The sequence below is a fragment of the Ascaphus truei genome, chromosome 5, assembly GCF_040206685.1.
Source record: "Ascaphus truei isolate aAscTru1 chromosome 5, aAscTru1.hap1, whole genome shotgun sequence".
Classification (NCBI taxonomy): Eukaryota; Metazoa; Chordata; class Amphibia; order Anura; family Ascaphidae; genus Ascaphus; species Ascaphus truei.
In genome coordinates, this window is record NC_134487.1 from 97,744,107 (window position 1) to 97,764,970 (window position 20,864).

A 20,864-nucleotide genomic window follows, 5' to 3' on the forward strand; every position below is an offset into this window, starting at 1 on the left:
TTTGCCCAGTCACTGGCAATGCCCCAGCTAAGGTAAGTGCCTAACCCTAAAAACCCCTACATTAACCCACTACTCCAACCACTAAAACCCCTACCATAAACAGTAAAAAAACGTAACAGCGGCCGGTGGCGAGGATTTCAACAGCCGATCTTGCTGTAGGGAGAGTCGCGGTGAAACGTCCCAAACCGAGCCTCCCTGCAGGCTTCCTAGGGAAGGTACTTCGGTGCTGTGTTTATATAGCTACTCTGTATGGGTTACCTTGACTCTGGGTCCTGGCATTCGGGCGGCTGGCCAATGAGGAAGCTAAATTGTGAAATAATGGGTGCCAGCAACTTTTATAGTACAACCAACATTTATTCGTGTCCCCAATTTAGGGACCGCTCATACATAACTTTGACACGTTGTACTGAGTTTTAAAACAAGGACATATACGAATACTTCTCTATCTGTGTCCACTCTTAACACTTAGATGAAGGTACATATCTTGTTCCTTTACTTTGATAAGACCAGCCCCCCCCTCCCCTAATAGTTGTGGAACCACTTTCCTGATCATTTCGGTAATAGTAGGCCCATTGGGGGTCCTGTATACGAAACCCAATACCTTTAATCATTATGGTGACTGCCACTTCAACCGGAGAGGAATGTGTTAGAACCAATCCGCCGGCATCCAGGACTCCTCGTTACCGAGGCCCCTCTAGCATATGGTGTTTCATACTAAGCCTTTATCTTGGACTTCCTTAGCCTTTTCTAGGGATCCTAACTGACCTGGTTACTGTCCCTGTCTAGAACATAAAGGAGGGGAGCCTGGTCTATTCTATCACCTTAAGGACATGGTGTCCACTCTCCCCGAGGCTCCTCTCCTCATGTCCTCCCAGAACCGTCTCTCCTCAAAATACCCCTCCATGATGTCTGGATCCCCATAGCAACCCAGGGTGGGCGTAGCCTACCACAACACTGCTTGTAACCTTTTAGGAGGGTGGTTAAAAACATTTAACACATTTGTGGTTTATCATTTTGAACAAGTGCATTTAAGGAGCTGTGTGTTTGTTATTTGGGATTATTTTCATACGTTTCATGATTTAACAGGTGAGCAGCACATTTAATCCAGAGGGCAAATACATGCAGGCACTTCTAACAGGGAAGAGTAAAGCAGTTTAGGACAGAATAGCGATTAGAGCCACATCGTAGGATTTTACCATCTACTTTAATGTAATCTAAACTTTAGAGATCGCCCTGCTTTGCAATGGCAGGAATGTAAAAAGCAGTGTAATAACGGCTCTGCGATTTTACGTCCTAGGTGTGAAAGTCCTATAAACCTGTTAGACGTGCATAAGAGCCTTACTTCCATCGGTTACGGCAAAAGACAGTGTTGCACACAGCAAGCAATGGCTAGAGGCAAACACTGTAGACAGAACTCAGACTTGAAAGACTTCTATATGCACAACCATGTGTGATAACCATGAGCCGGCATGAATAACCCAATTAAAACAGTCAGCAATAACCATATCAGTTAAAAGCTAGTCAAACACTGGATTAGCAATGGACACTATTTTCCTAAAGCATATCCACAGAGACGATATAGAGGAGGAGCGTTTTCTGTTGCACTGCCTTTGGGATTAGTGGCGACAGATGTGATGAAGAATCAGATGACAGACACCAGGGCATTAGAAAGTACACTGACTCCACTATCCTATTTCCCGCACATCTTTCAAGCGGAGGCTTTCACATGATAATTGACATGAGCTGCTCCTAATCCAATGTCTAGAAAGGAAACGGTTGACGTCTCTCCGGAACTTTGGTCATTAGGCAATGCAATGTGCAGGATTAATGCAATGTGCAGGATTAATGCAATGTGCAGGATTAATGCAATGTGCAGATTTAAATACTGGGAGAGCACAAAAAAAAAAAAAAAAAAAATCTATACATGTTTCTTCTGAACCTTCGATTATCAAGCACTAGCTTAAAGTACCCAGGGTTGCTCAGGAATACTAAGAAGCCAACCTCGCCCCTGCCCTACCCCCTTCCTCCCATCACTTTCCTTTAATACCCTTTGACCACCCCTCTCTCTCCCCCATCTAAAGCATTCTTACTTTCTCCTCACGTGCCAAATGACTTGCTCTTTCTTCGTCCGCTTTCAGTGTAAACTTTATAGCTATCGGACTGTCCTTATCTACCACCAGTCTGTGTGCATTATGATGTCACGTTCCAGATACATTGCCAAGCAGGTAGAATGTCCATTGGCTGACTTGCTTGTCCAAGAAATTGTAATAACTCATAGAAATTAAAAAACAGAATGTAGCCAATTTCCAAACAGACAAAAACCTGCTCATTGAACTCAGGAACCGTCATGCAAAACAGGGCTACGATATTTTAAGAAAGGTGTCCAAATGAAGAGCGAACAGACAAACAACTTTCCAAAATATATAGTAGATATGCACTGGTTTCCTCTGGTTCTGAGATTGTCAATTTAAGGTGTGGATTGAAATCACCTGCAAAAAGCCTCAGTGCTATGCCAATCTCCACCTACAGTATAGACACAACAGGTGTGATGCTACAACAAAAAAACAATGGTTAAAGCTGGTCATCCGGATGAATAAATAAATTTAACACACACACACACACACACACACACACACACACACACACACACACTAATTTATTTTCAGCCAAAGGCAAAGATGGAAGGGCTTTCTAAGAAGACTCAGGTCATTTTAATCTTATTGCCTATAAAACATTTAAGAGCAGACACAGGAAAGCAGAAAGTTATTAGTTTACCAATACTTTTTATAGTCAGACACAAAAGATTCAAACCTTTCACTCTGAAAAAATGCACAACGTTAACCCTTGGAGCACCATGTGGAGGTCCTAATAAGCTATTTTATTATGACCCAACTAGCAATCTTCACTATGCTACAGAACAGTGGAGGTTAAATGGGGCTGGGTCTATGAAAAACTGTACTGCCAATATATCCGGAACCAAAATCCCCAATTGCAAGATCAGGGCAGGGACTGTGCCTGTAAAATTCTATGCACAGCAATGCATACACCACGCTACTTTATACTGCAACTTTGGAAACCCCTTAAATAAGCCTGGTGAACTAAATCACATTACTTTTGCCAAACTGTTGAAGCCAGATTTGATTTAAAAAAAAACAAAAAAAAAAAAAACAGACTCTACTATCAAAGGGAACAGTAGGTGGAAGCTTTGACATTTGCAGGTTCACATTTTCACAACAATAAAACTGGGCTATGCTTTCTAAAACACACCATGGTCATGCTAATCCCCAAATTATAACCTGCCGCAGGCTAAACAGAAATAGAATCCCAACGCCAGGTGTCTCGGTGAGCGAACCAATCTCACACTTGCTGCACATACTAGGAAAGATTGTGGCCCTTGAGACCAAGTCCTTAGACCTTAATGGCAAATAGTATTTGCCATGAATATAGATTAAAGTATGTGTTCCATCTAAACACCACCGTGAATCACATTTTACCATGTACTCCAAGTGTGTTCCCATTTTATTTAGTTTTGTTTCTATGCTGCCTCATTTAAAAGAAGTTGGTTAATGATTATGAAGCTGTTGCTGAATTGTTAATGAAGTGAAAGTGCAAGAGTCATTTGGATTCAGTCTAAAATACGCAAGACCTTGTCCACAGCCTTTTATTGCATCTCAAACTTTTTTTTTTTTGCGGCTATTTTATTCTGAAATAATTATGCACTGCAATTTCTCCAGAGCACAGACTACTTCAAAAATAAAGGTTCCTTTATGGGAAACGAGGACAAAACAAAAAAGCTTTTCAGATGCTCGTGCAAGGTAATCACCTGCCTTCCCATACTATTTTGTCCTCCTGCCAAGGTCATGGCACGGTGTCAGGCAGAAGGTGAACACTCGTTATTTATTAATTGCTCAATGCTTTTAATAAATCATGTATTCCATTTGCTAACAGCCTAGTCATTTTGTCTTGGCTTACGGCAAAAGAACAGTTTCTTCGCTCAGTAGCATGTAAAGAGATACTATAATTATTTAAAATAAAAACAGATGTTAATGGTGAAGGAGGCATAGAAGCACTAAATATATGGACTTAATTCTATTTGTTTTTATTTTCAAGAGAAAAAAAAATGCCTTGTATACCAACTGTCCTGTATGCTGTTTTTACTTATTTACCTACTTGAAATAAAACTGTTGCTACCATAAGAGACGCCAAGATAAATCCTCAAGTTTATTTTCATACTGAGGTATTAAGGCAGTGTTTTTCCACCAGGGTTTCCTGCAATTTTCAAGTCATTTGAAAATTGTACCGAATATAGAAGAATTTACAATGCATCTGATCTCAGACGGGCTATTAGAGAGGGCTGGGGTTCCTTACAATGCATCTGATCTCAGATACACTATTAGAGAGGGTTGGGATTCTACAGAATTTCCCAATATAAAATTTTAGGGTTCCTTAACTAAAAAAAAAAAAAAAAAAAAAAAAATACCACGTATTCAAAGGAAAAAAATAAAATAAATCCCACTTAGGGAAATATACTGTAAATGCATAGCAATAAAAACAACACTTACTGTAGCCATTCAACATCCCGTCATTTGTTTCACAAATGAGACATTTGGTAAAAGTATTTCACAAAGTGTAAATGCAATAAAGCACAACAGGAAACAATCAGGGAATAAACTGTGCTCTTGTTAGTGGCTTAAGAGCGCCTACCTAACAGAGGGTGAAAAGGTTACACTGATAGGGGGTGGGGGGGGGGGGTCATGCAGTTTTGGGATCCCCCACCCCTCAAAAAAAAAAAAAAAAAAAAAAACACACAACAAGTCAGTCGATTTAAAATACCGTGCCCAAAAAAAAAAGTTTTACATCAGTGTCCCACTGAAATGGAAAACTACTGTAATTGTACATTTATGTACTTCAATCAGAATTAAAAAAATAAATAAAAAATTATAATAAAAAGGGATAACTAGAGTTGGGAGAATCTAGCCAAGTTCAGTTTACAAATGTATTCGCGAATTTCTGGGGTGGGGGTGAAATTAGCTGCACCATATGCTGATGTAGCAGATCGGAAAGCTGATTAATTAAACATTACCCTTTGTCATCACCCTTTCACCCTCTTCCCCCATCTTACCCTCTCCAACCTGCCGCTGCCCCTCTTTTCACTCTGTAGTATACAGTGTCACGCTCAGTAGCACTCTTTTTGACACATGTAATTTCTGGGGTTTATATGAGCTTACTGGGTATCTGTGTGTTTATTAACTTTGTCCAGCTGGTCTCAGCTGTTTGAGGTTAGTGGTCCCTCCTCCCCAGGTTTTAAGCTTGCCCCTCCCCACTTTCAATATGTACAGGTCTTTTCATGCAGCCGTTTGTGACAGATCCAATGCAGATTATTCTTCCTGTAATTAAACAGGTAAATAAGAATTTTAATCAGTTAGTGTTAGGACCTGTGATATCTGGTCATGCCTTGATGTGGCTTGCAGGCTTATAATGCTTTGGCCAAAGGGTTAAACTAAAATGACCCTTTTTTCAAGAGATAGATATATATATATATCTATCTATATCTATCTAAGATGAAATATATATATATATATATATATATATATACACAAATATAGCTGTATGCTCATCTGCATGTCTTAGGCAGGTCTGCAACCCCACCTTTCCCCCATTATCACCCAGCATACAGCACTTCCACTGCAGCAAGGGATTCTGGGAAATGACATGCAAATGAGCACACAGTGTCACTTTTTGCCTCAATAACCATTTTTAACATGGTTCCCTATAGGCTTAAGCTTGCTGCATGGTCACAGCTTTGATCCCTTGCTGCAGTGGAAGTGCTGTATGCTGGGTGATAATGGGGGAAAGGTGGGGTTGCAGACCTGCCTAAGACATGCAGATGAGCATACAGCTATATTTGCATATTTGCTTTCCTGTGGAGGGTTTTTGTCACTTTTTTTACTCACCATAACTTAACTCAGTGTATATATATATATATATATATATCTGGGCTCCCTTTGTGTTTTGGAAGTAGCTCTGGGCTCCCTTTGTGTTTTGTTTTTTTGTAGTACGTAGAAGCAGAAATAATCCAGGCACACAGTCTTTTCTTGAAGTCATTTAAATCGGCAATGAAACCAACGTTTCGACTGCCACGCAATCTTTGTCAAGGAAAAAACGACAGTGTGCCTGGATTATTTCTGCTTCTACGCGATTCATTTGGGATATTTCAGGACAATCCCTCCTATCCGTGAGCACTGGCATGATACCTCATGTTATTGACAATGTGTGTGCCAGACAGCTTTACTATTGTTTTTTGTAGTATACAGTGCCACGCTCAGTAGCACTCCTTGTGACACTTGTATACATATATTCTGTGGTACTTTTGGGGGTTTATATGAGCTTAGTGTATCTGTGTGTTTATTTACTATGGGAAGAGACTCGTAGCATTTAAATTTAAAAAAAAAATACATTTGAAAGACTTTTAATGTATTCTAATGTAACAAGCATTTATTCCTATAGCAACCATTTACAAAGTCACTTCCCATTCCCCCTCTGAAACAGCATCACGTTTTTGAGCCCTGTCCTCAATCAATGAACCAGTTGAATCTAGTGCCTGCCTGGTCACATGATCTTCCTCACAGAACGTTGGCTGTCAGTGCAGCAGAAGAGGACCCAAGATGCATTTAGTGAACCCCCAGCTGAATCTTCGCCTATCGATCACATAAGAACAGATTGATTGGCAACTTAACTAAATCACTTGCAGTGTGTAGATTGTATTGATGCACATTATGGGGGGAGGGGACTTTAACTGCAGCTTTAGGTTCTAAAACGCTTACATTTGTAATTACACTTTTTACACACTGTTCATAAAAAGTTGTGTTTAATGTTACACTTTTATTTTTTTAAACAAAAACCTTAACCATATAGATAATTTTTCCACTGCATTTATTTTTTTTACTTTTCTTTTCAAAAACAGAAACAAACTTTGGCAAATGTTTTGCTTACCTCTCCACAATGTAAACGAGATGAGTGGAGGGGTTTAAAAGGTTTACTTTCAGTGCTAGAGGAACCTGGCACAGCACCGAAATTGTTAACCTATCTAAAGGGTGGTGACAAATCGTGCTTCATCCCAAGAGTCGGAGGATGAAACACTATCCTAAAAGTAATTACAGATGGACATGAATAATGCGACCTCACTAATGGTAAACTCTACGAAATTTGTTGCAATTGGTAATTATTTGCCCCAAAGGAACATGCAAATCCATCAAGTAGGCAGGGAGAGAATTAGAGAGCCCTGCACAAAAGCAAGATGAACGTTTTCTGTGGCTGGACCAATCTCCTCCCTATAGTATGTATGTATGTATGTTTAAAATGTGCATAGCGCTTCACAGTAGTAATACACGTGACAATCATAAATAACATACAAATAACACATAATGGGAATAAGCGCTTCAGACAAAAGAAACATTTAGGAAAAGGAGTTTACAATCTAATTGTTAGGAAGACTGTATAAAGACTGTAGGAGGGCGTTCTGGTAAGTGCGTCTGCAAGGGGCCAAGGTTTAAGTATGAGGTGTTAAGTATCAGCCACAGAGCTACTCATATGCTTCATTAAGCAGATGTATTTTAAAGGTGGGTCTTAACAAAAAAAAAAGTGGATAGAGAGGGTGTGCTAGTCGGATATTGAGGGGAAGGGCATTTCAGATGTGTGGGGCAGTCAGCAAGAAAGGTTTAAGGTGGGAGATGGCTTTAGATACAAAAGGGGGTAGAGAGAAGACATCCTTGCGCAGAACCCCTTAGCCGGGATGGTGCATAGTGAGAAATTAGGGCGGAGATGTAAGGACGAGCAGAAGTGTGTACATTTTAAAAGTGGAGGAGGAGAACTGAATGTGTGATCCAGGATTTGATAGGAAACCAGGAGAGGAATTTCAGCAGGGGAGACATTAAGACAGATTTAAGAGTAGAGTGATTCTAGCAGCATAGATTGTAGGGGAGACAGGTGAGAGGCAGGAAGGCCTGACAGCAGGTGGTTACAGTAATCGAGACGGGAGTGAATGAGGGCCTGGGTCAGAGTTTTAGCAGTCGAGCAAAAGAGGGAAAGGCGTATCTTTGTAATATATAAAACATTCCTGCCCTCCCCAAACCCTAATGGAATCAGCTGTCAGACTGAGCCATATTCCAACCCGAGATACACTCCATACTACAATGAGCAGTCACCTTACCTTTTGTTTCAACATTGTCCCTCATTTTTTCTAGATCATGGGTAGCCAACTCCAGTCCTCAAACAGGTTAGGTTTTCACAATATCCCTGCTTCAGCACAGACTTCAACTGAGCCCCTTGTTCTTAAAATCTGACCTGTGGCCCTTGAGGACTGGCGATGCCCAGCCGTACAGTGAAAGCGCTCACCACCTTTTTATTCACTTGTGCATGCTCATCCTCACTTATATGCATCTGTTTTTTGTAATATACATTACTCTGTACTCCCATTGTACCGTGCGGCAGAATATGCTGGAGCTTTAAAAACAAATAATACATGTTTAATGGGCAAATAAGTGTTAGACAAAGTCTGAGAATATAGTTCATTATTGCACTCTGCTTATCAGACAGCAATACGCAGACACAAAAGACCACAGTAAAATGGACCGGAAACAAACAAATAGAACAAAAACTGTGAAGCATTCCTAAGTATTCATGACTAGCGAAAGCCTACTCGTAGACAGACAATTTATTACTACGTCTCAAGTAAAACAATGACATGACACCCACAATACAATATTCATTTGTCACGAGGGCAACAGATTGTGTCAACTCCAAAAAAATCCACTTATGTACACTCTCCCTCATTAAGACACCCCACTCATTAAATTAAAAAAAAAAAAAAAAAAAGAAGGTCATTCTCACCAGTCCTATAAAACACAAATACATGTAACAAGGAGGTTTTAGGTTTGTGTGCATGAAATGAACCACAAACATGTCTAGTATTCCAGGTTAAAAAAAACAAAAAAAAACAAAAAGGGATAAATAGACATTATCTGGAGATCAAAGAAACTATTTGACTGGAAGAAAAAAAAACTACATCTGCTCCACTAGCTAAAACCATCCTATAAAACAGGAGACACAAAATAACTCCAATTCATGGTAACACAACACGTGACTGTTTGACCCCTCTCTGCTGACAAACCCTGTCACACACTGCTGCAGTCACTTCCAGCCATTAACAGTTTAACAAGAAGGCAGATCTAACTACACATATAGTGATAAATGTATCAAGATCACATGCTTCAGTTATCCGAACACATTTTTTCCCCACACAAACAGCCACATTCTCCCTGTACAATATAAAGGTCTATAAACACACACACCCCCACGTCAGATGAAAGAAGACAGTGTGTGAACGTGTGTGTTCAAAACGAAGTTAAAATAGGCACTCACAACTACTCAGAAAAAAAAAAAAGGAATTATTCAACCTGGAATGGCACTGAACCATTGTGGTGTTGAAATTTGTATTTTTCCAAGCGAGTGCCTATCTTAACTTTTCTTGATCAATTTCCTTGTAGTGCACCCACACAATTTATTGGAGTTGTTAAGCGAGTGCTGATACATAGATATAGACACACACACACACACACAGTGTTCAGGCTGCCTACAATACTATCCAACACAAAAAATCCCAGTATTCAAAATAAATAAACACAAAAATAACAAATATTTAAAAGCAAATAACAAAAATACATTTAAAAGAAATAAAAGCAAGCATTTGCTAAAATAAAAAAATAAAAAAACAACATTGGTTGTCACTGTATGTATGTATAGCTCTAAAGGGGCATACATAAATACATTGGCAATCAATTTTTTTTTACAATAATAATAATTTTAAAAAAATACACACAAAAAAAGCCTGTAAAAGAAAAAAAACAAAAACATACATTCAATATTTTTTTTTCTTACCTTTAGATGTCTTCACCCTCCGATTCCTATGGTCTCAGCAAGCTCTCGAACAAATCCACGATCCAAAACAGCAACGGGCATCAGGTAAAGTCCAAAGTCCTTTTCTTCATCTGTTAATTGAAATCCATTTGGCGATCTTTTTCATGCTTATCCATCACCGTTGTAATGCTATTGGGGAAGGGGTCTTCGCTCTCCAGCTTCTTGGAGTCAAATGAGGCTGCACAGGCTTTTATACGGCCTGTGACGTCACATTTGAGTGGCAAATGGTTCCCACGCCATCTGATTGGCTAGAATAACCATGTGACTTTTTTTTTTTTTTTTTTTAGACTTACGTCATGTAAATGGAGGCAAGCCAGTCAAATCAGAAAGGCTGTGCTTCCTTTCCCTTTAAACATGACATCACCAAACCCCCATGGCCACAGTCACATGTTATTTCAGCCAGATTGTGAGATGTATATCCGCAATCTGGTTGTAGTAGACCATGTGACGGTCAATTTTTGGAAAGGATGTGACATGGTCTACTACATATCATGCGGATATACATCTCACAATCTGAGTGGCTGAAATAACATGTGACTGTGGCCATGTGTGTTTTGGTCAGGCCGTATAAAAGCCTGTGCAGCCTCAATTGACGCCAAGAAGCTGGAGGGTCAAGACCTCCTCCCCAATAGTATTACAATGACGTTACAGATTAAGATTGAAACCCTCAAGTGGATTACAATTAACAGATGAAGATAAAAGAAGAAAAGAACTTTGGACTTTACCTGATGCCCGTTGCTGTTTTGGATCATGGATTTGTTCGAGCGTTTGCTGAGACCACGGGAATTGGAGGGTGAAGACCTTTGAAAAAGGTAAGAAAAAACATTGAATGTATGTTATTTTTCTTTTACAGGTTCTCTCATTACATTTTTTATTTTATTTTTTTTAATTGTAAATTTTTTATTGCCCATTGATTGCCAATGTATTTATGTATGCCCATTTAGGGCTATACATACATACATACACAACCAATGATTTTTTTTGGCAAATGCTTGCTTTTATTTCTTTTAAATGTATTTTGGTTCTTTGCTTTTAAATATTTATGCTATTTATTTTGTGTTTTGATTTTGAATGATGGGATTTTTTTGTGGTATTTTCAATTGTTTTTCTGTTACTTTGTTGTTGCTGTTTGCTTTTTAATTGTGGTCTTTTGCGTTTTAATAAATTGTGTTTATTTGAAGCCATTTATTGATTTTTTTGGTGTTAATTGTTCTGATGTTATTTGGTATTTGCTTAATTGATTGCTGGTAATTGTATGGTGTTTATTTGGTGATTGGTTTGATTGCATTGGATATTGTTGGTGGTTGTTTATTTTTTAGGTTGACCATTGACTTTATTAAATGGGCATGATGTACCCACTGTGCAAATCAATTGGTTTATTGGCATTTGTAATGTGTCTATTTTTCTATGTAAATGTGTTTTATTTTGGACCGGTTTTTCTTTTTAACTTCACCATTTAGTGCTTTATTGTTAAATCATGCCCATAGTCATGCCCCCAATAAACCTGCTATTGTGCCTTAACAGCTATCCACTAAAGTAATGAAGCTGCTTTAATGTCAATTTTATTAATAGTATGCGGGAGCAGGGGGTCTCAGCTGAACCGCTTTGATTTCTGCCTCAGGGACCCCCTGCTTCCCGAGTTACAAGCCGTGTCACATGACCGTGGGATTTAAATATTGGAAGAGATACCGGCACCCCATACCAAAGCCTGTAACCCCATACCAGAGCCTGTAACTCGGGAAGCAGGGGATCCCCAAGGATGAAATCAATGTGGTTAACCTCAGGAGACCCCTTGCTCCCACACAATATTAATAAAAATTAAAGATACTTCATTACCATAGCAGATAGACGCTACGGTAATTAATTTAAAAAAAATTGTTATTGGGGTTTTGATACTAGTGTACATGAGCAGGGGGGCTCCTCAGCTGAACCGCATTGGTTTCAGCCTCAGGGACCCCATACTTACCGAGATACAAGCCCCGTTATGGGGTGCCGGTATTCCAGTGCAGGATATAAATCCCCCGGTCACGTGACGCTGGAGATTTAAAAGCACAGAGTATACCGGCACCCCATAACGGGGCCTGCATCTCTGGAAGTAGGGGGTCCCCGAGGCTGAAACCAATGCGGTTCAGCTCAGGAGACCCCCTGCTCATTATTACACTATTACTAAAATCAATATTTTTACTGCACAATCGCCTGCAAGAGCCGTGCATGGAGACACAGCGTCTCCATGCAGCGCTTACAGGCTGCAGTTTTTTCTATCCAGCTACCGCGCTATAGAATTTATAGCACGACAGCACTGATACAAAACAGGTCGAACGATAGTGCATATTTTTAAAAAAAAAATTTTAAATCGGCCTTTAAAAAAAAAAAAAAAAAAAAAAAAAAGGAAGGCCTTCATTTCTTAGTGAATCCCGCTTTTGGCTTCATGTCTTATAGCGCGATATAAAAAAAAAAAAAAAAAAAAAAAAAAAAAAATTACCACGCATTGTCTGACGCAAAACCACTGATTTTATCACTGGTTTGTGAATCGACCCCTTGGTCTCTGAAAGACCCAAGTTCAAAATATTGTTCCAGATAGAGATGGAGCATACTAAGTTACAGAGCAGAATCCTATTGCCCATTCATTGCATTATTAAAGTGATTTACGGGCAGATATTATTCTTCAATACAAATTTGTTACACACTTTTTTTTTTTAACTTGTATTTTATTGTTTTTTTTTACACAAGTTATTTTTGGGATGGGAGGGATAGGGTAGAAAAGAAAAATAGAAGGGGGAGGGGGGGATACATTTCCATCTTTGCTTTATTTTCCAGTACAACCACATATATTTCGTTACACTTATATTTCCTTTTCGGCGTGGTTCACATTACAGTTTTAGGAAAAAGCAATGGAGGGAAGGTTGTTAGAGATTTGTTAAATATTTGTTTCCCAGTAAATCATCCACGGTCCCCATATTTTCAGAAAAGTTTTGTATCTATCCTAAATTAAACTGGTAAGTTTTTTCCATTACCATAATATAATTTAGTTTATTTTTTTACTTCCGTAATTGTCGGCGGGTCAGTCTGTTTCCAATTTCTAGCTATTATGTTATAATAATAATAATAATAATAATAATAATAATAATAATAATAATAATAATAAAAAATATATATATATATATATATATATATATATATATCAGTGTTCGACAAACCTATACATTTGCTCGCCCCGGGCGAGTGGATTTAACCCCCGGGCGAGTAAATATTGGCCCAAGCAGCACACGTTTGGTACTAGGTGGCGAGTAGATTTTTTTGTGTGGCGAGTAGATTTTTTGGTGATTTGTCAACATATATATATATATATATATATATATATATATATATATATCACAGCAATAGCTTTTTTTTTCACACACACAAGAAAACAATACTGTATGTATATTGTATTTGGTCAGGATACAAATACATTTCAGAAGCTCAAGCCTTTTTTAGGGTTCGGACAAATATGCGGTCACGAACGGATTAATTTAAACATGAACACAGGCTTGAACGGTTTAGAATATGCCTCATCATAACGGCAAGGCATGTGCTCCATGTCCTTCTTTACACACAGGGTTAGAATGAATCCTGTGCTTCCAGGAAACCTGCAAATATATACAAATACCTGCAGTAACTAAATAACTGATTGTTAAACTTGCACACTGCTTGTTCTTCATACTTTTACTACAGGTGAGATCAGCAACAATGCAAAGGATATTTTTTTTTTCTGTCGAAAGGTAAAGTCTCACGATGAACTATTTTATAACTTCAATTTGCAAACTACCATCTACTAACATACATTGACAATATTTTCCAACATTTGTTGTACATTTCAATACCTGTCACCGATTTTAAATGCTACCGACACCAAGCCCTATACTAAACGTTTTTACAGTAATATTTTCCTTTGACCATTTAAGATCGGAGCTTTGTTTTGTGCTTTCTCATAAATGTTGTCTTGATCTACACATTTCAATGAAACACTTGTCCGAGGCTTGTGACACCAGGACACGCTGGTTATTAAGCACTGCATTAGAGCTTTGTAATAATGTGCACAGAACAGCAGGATCAGTCTAAGCACTTCTACTGCACACTGGTGTTATTGTCAGCGCTGACTTTCAGGTCACGTGAACCTGTGTGTCAAACATAAAGCTTCAGAAATTCTATCAAGGTCCTGCAGAGAATATCAAGTGTCATTTTTTAATGACCTTGTGGACATTTATGAAGGTCTGTTGTTGCATTGAGCAATAATAAAACAGTTTTTGTGCACTTACCCCCCTTTAGCAGATTTTGCAAAAAGGGGCCAAAAAAACTCCACAAAAACCTACGATTACCTTTTCAATTACGTTGCCCCAGCACTAGAATAGGTGACAGGCTATTTTGGAACACACATTTCACCCACTATTAAGACATCTGAACACAGCAGGAGACCAGACTCCATGCCCGTGTCATTTTAAAGATTTGTCGGTTCTTTAAAATAAAAATAAGTAATTGACAAGAAGACAAATTGAAACTCAGGTTGGTCTACTATAAATCCTTCAAGGGGGTGTGTTGCACCTTTCAGATTACAATTTTACCTAGCAACATATACAGTACTGAAGTTAGGGACATCACCCAGGACAAAGCACTAACCTTGATTTATTTCCCAACCCAACTGAATATGTGGGAGGGAGGAAAACTGCAAGTGTGGTCACGCTCCGTAACTACATGTGCCTGGTAGACAGCAAATTATTTTGTTGTAAAACATGACAAAGTGAAAATTCAATAAACACAATTTAAGCCAAACTGCCATTTCTAAGATGGACCTCTCTCTAAAACTTTGCCACATCTAAGGAAAAATATTAATTTCCCTGTATTTGGTTCACTACATGTTTCACAAAATAAGCAACATAACTAAGAATTAAAAAATATTGTATTCGTTTTTGATGGACATTTTCACTCGGAGCAAAAGCGTAACTGGAAAACAAATGCCAATCAGTTATAAAAAATAAAAAATGATATTTGGTCACAAACAGACATGAATATTGAAGATTCCTTTCTATAATAGCTAGGCGCTTGAAATTATCCATATTACATAACAGGATTTGTATTTGTTGTGACAATGAGGACGGTTGCCCTGCAACAAAGTAAAATTAGGGTTGTTTTTGCCACTGTACTTTTCAACAACAAGCAAATAGTTTGTCGCTTGTGAAAGTTAATCTATAATCAATCTATAATCACATGGCAGCCCAGAAGTAAAGTTGAGAGCAGAACATTCCAGACTGGTCTTCTATATAAACAAAAAAAAAATAATAATAATGGTTGCAGCATACATCACAAGAGACCTTAAAAATAAATAATAATATACACACTAAAATTGAAAGAACACTGCAAACACAATATTATGCCCCATAAAGTGAAAATGTTCCACTTAAGTATGTACAGTCCATGGAAAGTCAGCTCCTGGAATCAGTCTTTGGTTGGTTTCTTTGCATAGTATAAAGTAGGCCTCTTAAACTGGTGGCCCTGGGACCATTTCTATTTAATTCTGAACCCCTTCAGTGTACATTTGTGTTGCCCCAAAGGCGGAATGCCTGATGGGGCTCCCCAAGAGCTGCTCCCCTCTGCACAGGACCAAGATGCTAAGTGTTAACATTTGCTTGTACTTTGTGAAAAGTCTACCCCAACTACTGGAATGTTAATGAGCCCAGATGACAAAGAACTTTGTATTCACATCTGCATTCAATCTGAACCCCTTCAGTATACATCTGCATCACCCCAAAGGCAGACAGCCTTTGGCGCAGTCAAATGGTGTGAGCTGTTTGCTCCCCGTTGCTGATGTTAAAGCTTCTCTATTTCAATCTGACTCACCAGGCCTTAATGCCCTGTACCCAATTTTCCAACTATCTGTCCATGAAATGTCTGTGAACTGACTGTTTAACCTATGCTTTTAATGTAAACATGTATTTTATAACACTGTGCCCAGGACATACTTGAAAACAAGAGGTAACTCTTAATGTATTACTTTCTGGTAAAATATTTTTATAAATAAAACATTTCCAGCCCGCCAACAGCTTTGGACTCTCTGCTCCTTCTAATTTAATTTTAGTTGCTCAGTCAAGTTTGTCACTTTAAAATAAACTTGTAAGCTAAAAGGTAATATAAATTATGTATGGCACAGATGTTATAAATTCTTGCAAATGATATAATATTTTTTAGGTCTTTAAATGTATCAAAAATGACAATACTGTTGTGACCCTTAAATTCCCAACTTTTGTTCACATCTAGCCCCTTTGGAAAACTAATTGAAGAGCCCTGGTGTAAAGTATAGTATGGCAGTTTAAGCCTAGTATTGGATCAGTAGGTGCTTCTTCCAAATTTACATACCAGCGATAGGAAATGAACGGGCCATTAACCGTTCCAAACTCATCAAGGCCACTTTCTTACAGCATCATGAAGGGACCCAAACGCTATACAGATTGTTTTTGTATCTAAAATTGATGCAGCACATACTACACACTGGTGGAAGATGGAATCCAATCCAGCTCTTCCAGAGTTGGATTAGTATTAGGTATGAGTGACATGTCAGCACAGTTCCTTCCAATACTTTGGAAAGCATGTAACAAGCTTGTAAAGTATGACAGCTAAAATAAAAAGTGTGTCAAAAGAAACTGCTCATGTTTATCAATAGGCCTCAGTGTCTCCCTAAATAAACTTAGACACCGGCAGCACAGGAGTCATCATGCAACTAATGCCATCACCTGATGGTAACCCAACCCGTCTGCTTTTCTGCATCAAAAACCTGATATTACAGGAGCAGGAGCCGCATACTCATTCTTCCTTTGGAATATGATGCGAATCAATAAAGGCCATTCCCTCCATTACTTATCCAGCAACTCAGGCCCAGCCATTCCCTTCCCATGGCATTATGGGACACAGGCCCTTTGCTGCTTGATGCTGATGAAAAGCAGCGCTGCAAAGCTCTGACTGCTGATGAGCATGTGGTCAGTGCATTGTATTTCCAAACACAATGCACGGGGCCATCAACACGGGGGTAACAACAGTGACAATATACCAAACAAAAACAAACACATGCTATTGGGAAAATGCATGTTCCCTTATTCATCTGATGCTGTACCAGCGGATATGCACTAGGTGCACCTGTAGGTGTAAATAAGGAAGCGGCTAAGTGCACAGGTGTTTGACAGGGCCGCCTTGCAGTAGCAATGGCACAAGAGCGAGCCTCGCACCTGCTGTGCTCGCGCCCGGAAAGCAGCCACGGAGCAGGGCGGCTCGCGCCCCAAACAAAACCAGGGCCACCGGGGCACTGTCCTCGCGCAACCCCCCCAACAGCCGCTTCCCCCCCACTTCCTCCCCTTTTTTACCTGTCACTGGCGCGCGGCTGCGTGGAGCCGTAGAGTCTGACGTGCACGCGGACTCACTCCCCTCCGCAGCCCCCAACAAGTAAGTGCACAATGAAACATCGGGGAGAGTGCCACGCTCGGCAGCTCTGGAACTCGCCTCTGTGACGTCCCAGCTCCGAATCCACCAATAAGAACCTAGAGGAGGCGTGTCACAGCTGCGCAGAGAGAGAGTGCAGCCCCTGACGTCACAGCGGATTGTGCACTTATGGACGTGTTACACTGTCACATTGGGCTGTGTGTAACATTGCTTGGACGTGTTACACTGTCACATTGGGCTGTGTGTAACATTGCTTGGGCGTGTTACACTGTCACATTGGGCTGTGTATAACATTGCTTGGGCGTGTTACACTGTCACATTGGGCTGTGTGTAACATTGCTTGGGCGTGTTACACTGTCACATTGGGCTGTGTGTAACATTGCTTGGGCGTGTTACGCTGTCACATTGGGCTGTGTGTAACATTGCTTGGACGTGTTACACTGTCACATTGGGCTGTGTATAACATTGCTTGGGCGTGTTACACTGTCACATTGGGCTGTGTGTAACATTGCTTGGGCGTGTTCCGCTGTCACATTGGGCTGTGTGTAACATTGCTTGGACGTGTTACGCTGTCACATTGGGCTGTGTGTAACATTGCTTGGGCGTGTTCCGCTGTCACATTGGGCTGTGTGTTACATTGCTTGGGCGTGTTACGCTGTCACATTGGGCTGTGTGTAACATTGCTTGGACGTGTTACGCTGTCACATTGGGCTGTGTGTAACATTGCTTGGGCGTGTTCCGCTGTCACATTGGGCTGTGTGTAACATTGCTTGGACGTGTTACGCTGTCACATTGGGCTGTGTATAACATTGCTTGGACGTGTTACGCTGTCACATTGGGCTGTGTGTAACATTGCTTGGACGTGTTACGCTGTCACATTGGGCTGTGTGTAACATTGCTTGGGCGTGTTACACTGTCACATTGGGCTGTGTGTAACATTGCTTGGACGTGTTACACTGTCACATTGGGCTGTGTGTAACATTGCTTGGGCGTGTTACACTGTCACATTGGGCTGTGTGTAACATTGCTTGGGCGTGTTACGCTGTCACATTGGGCTGTGTGTAACATTGCTTGGGCGTGTTACACTGTCACATTGGGCTGTGTATAACATTGCTTGGACGTGTTACACTGTCACATTGGGCTGTGTGTAACATTGCTTGGGCGTGTTACGCTGTCACATTGGGCTGTGTGTAACATTGCTTGGACGTGTAACGCTGTCACATTGGGCTGTGTGTAACATTGCTTGGGCGTGTTACGCTGTCACATTGGGCTGTGTGTAACATTGCTTGGGCGTGTTCCGCTGTCACATTGGGCTGTGTGTAACATTGCTTGGACGTGTTACGCTGTCACATTGGGCTGTGTGTAACATTGCTTGGACGTGTTACGCTGTCACATTGGGCTGTGTGTAACATTGCTTGGACGTGTTACTCTGTCACATTGGGCTGTGTGTAACATTGCTTGGGCGTGTTACACTGTCACATTGGGCTGTGTGTAACATTGCTTGGGCGTGTTACGCTGTCACATTGGGCTGTGTGTAACATTGCTTGGGCGTGTTACGCTGTCACATTGGGCTGTGTGTAACATTGCTTGGACGTGTTACGCTGTCACATTGGGCTGTGTATAACATTGCTTGGACGTGTTACTCTGTCACATTGGGCTGTGTGTAACATTGCTTGGACGTGTTACACTGTCACATTGGGCTGTGTGTAACATTGCTTGGACGTGTTACGCTGTCACATTGGGCTGTGTATAACATTGCTTGGGCGTGTTACACTGTCACATTGGGCTGTGTGTAACATTGCTTGGACGTGTTACGCTGTCACATTGGGCTGTGTGTAACATTGCTTGGACGTGTTACTCTGTCACATTGGGCTGTGTGTAGCATTGCTTGGGCGTGTTCCGCTGTCACATTGGGCTGTGTGTAACATTGCTTGGGCGTGTTACGCTGTCACATTGGGCTGTGTGTAACATTGCTTGGGCGTGTTACACTGTCACATTGGGCTGTGTATAACATTGCTTGGACGTGTTACGCTGTCACATTGGGCTGTGTGTAACATTGCTTGGGCGTGTTCCGCTGTCACATTGGGCTGTGTGTAACATTGCTTGGGCGTGTTACGCTGTCACATTGGGCTGTGTGTAACATTGCTTGGGCGTGTTACACTGTCACATTGGGATGTGTATAACATTGCTTGGACGTGTTACGCTGTCACATTGGGCTGTGTGTAACATTGCTTGGGCGTTTTCCGCTGTCACATTGGGCTGTGTGTAATATTGCTTGGACGTGTTACACTGTCACATTGGGCTGTGTGTAACATTGCTTGGACGTGTTCCGCTGTCACATTGGGCAGTATATAACATTGCTTGGACGTGTTACGCTGTCACATTGGGCTGTGTGTAACATTGCTTGGACGTGTTACACTGTCACATTGGGCTGTGTGTAACATTGCTTGGACGTGTTACACTGTCACATTGGGCTGTGTGTAACATTGCTTGGACGTGTTCCGCTGTCACATTGGGCTGTGTGTAATATTGCTTGGACGTGTTACACTGTCACATTGGGCTGTGTGTAACATTGCTTGGACGTGTTCCGCTGTCACATTGGGCAGTATATAACATTGCTTGGACGTGTTACGCTGTCACATTGGGCTGTGTGTAACATTGCTTGGGCGTGTTACGCTGTCACATTGGGCTGTGTGTAGCATTGCTTGGACGTGTTCCGCTGTCACATTGGGCTGTGTGTAACATTGCTTGGGCGTGTTACGCTGTCACATTGGGCTGTGTATAACATTGCTTGGGCGTGTTACGCTGTCACATTGGGCTGTGTGTAACATTGCTTGGGCGTGTTACTCTGTCACATTGGGCTGTGTGTAGCATTGCTTGGGCGTGTTACGCTGTCACATTGGGCTGTGTATAACATTGCTTGGGCGTGTTACGCTGTCACATTGGGCTGTGTGTAACATTGCTTGGGCGTGTTACGCTGTCACATTGGGCTGTGTGTAACATTGCTTGGGCGTGTTCCGCTGTCACATTGGGCTGTGTGTAACATTGCTTGGACGTGTTCCGCTGTCACATTGGGCTGTGTGTAACATTGCTTGGGCGTGTTACGCTGTCACATTGGGCTGTGTGTAGCATTGCTTGGGCGTGTTACGCTGTCACATTGGGCTGTGTGTAACATTGCTTGGGCGTGTTACGCTGTCACATTGGGCTGTGTGTAACATTGCTTGGACGTGTTACGCTGTCACATTGGGCTGTGTGTAACATTGCTTGGACGTGTTACACTGTCACATTGGGCTGTGTGTAGCATTGCTTGGGCGTGTTACGCTGTCACATTGGGCTGTGTGTAACATTGCTTGGACGTGTTACGCTGTCACATTGGGCGGTGTGTAACATTGCTTGGACGTGTTACACTGTCACATTGGGCTGTG

General features: G+C 40.9%; 1 protein-coding gene across 4 annotated transcripts in view; it reads right to left on the reverse strand.

The window, feature by feature from the left end:
* The window catches only part of RAB3IP (RAB3A interacting protein), a 51,284-nt gene extending 33,764 nt beyond the window's left edge, over window positions 1–17,520 (reverse strand). The window contains exon 1 of one of the 4 annotated variants that reach the window (XM_075600259.1): window positions 17,364–17,520. The gene's annotated coding sequence lies outside the window, so the exon portion shown is untranslated. Of the gene's footprint in view, window positions 1–5,122; window positions 5,245–9,936; window positions 10,084–16,739; window positions 16,764–17,363 lie in introns of those variants that run through there. The other 3 variants (XM_075600262.1, XM_075600263.1, XM_075600260.1) reach the window with 3 other exon arrangements.
* Window positions 17,521–20,864: the final 3,344 nt, after the last annotated feature.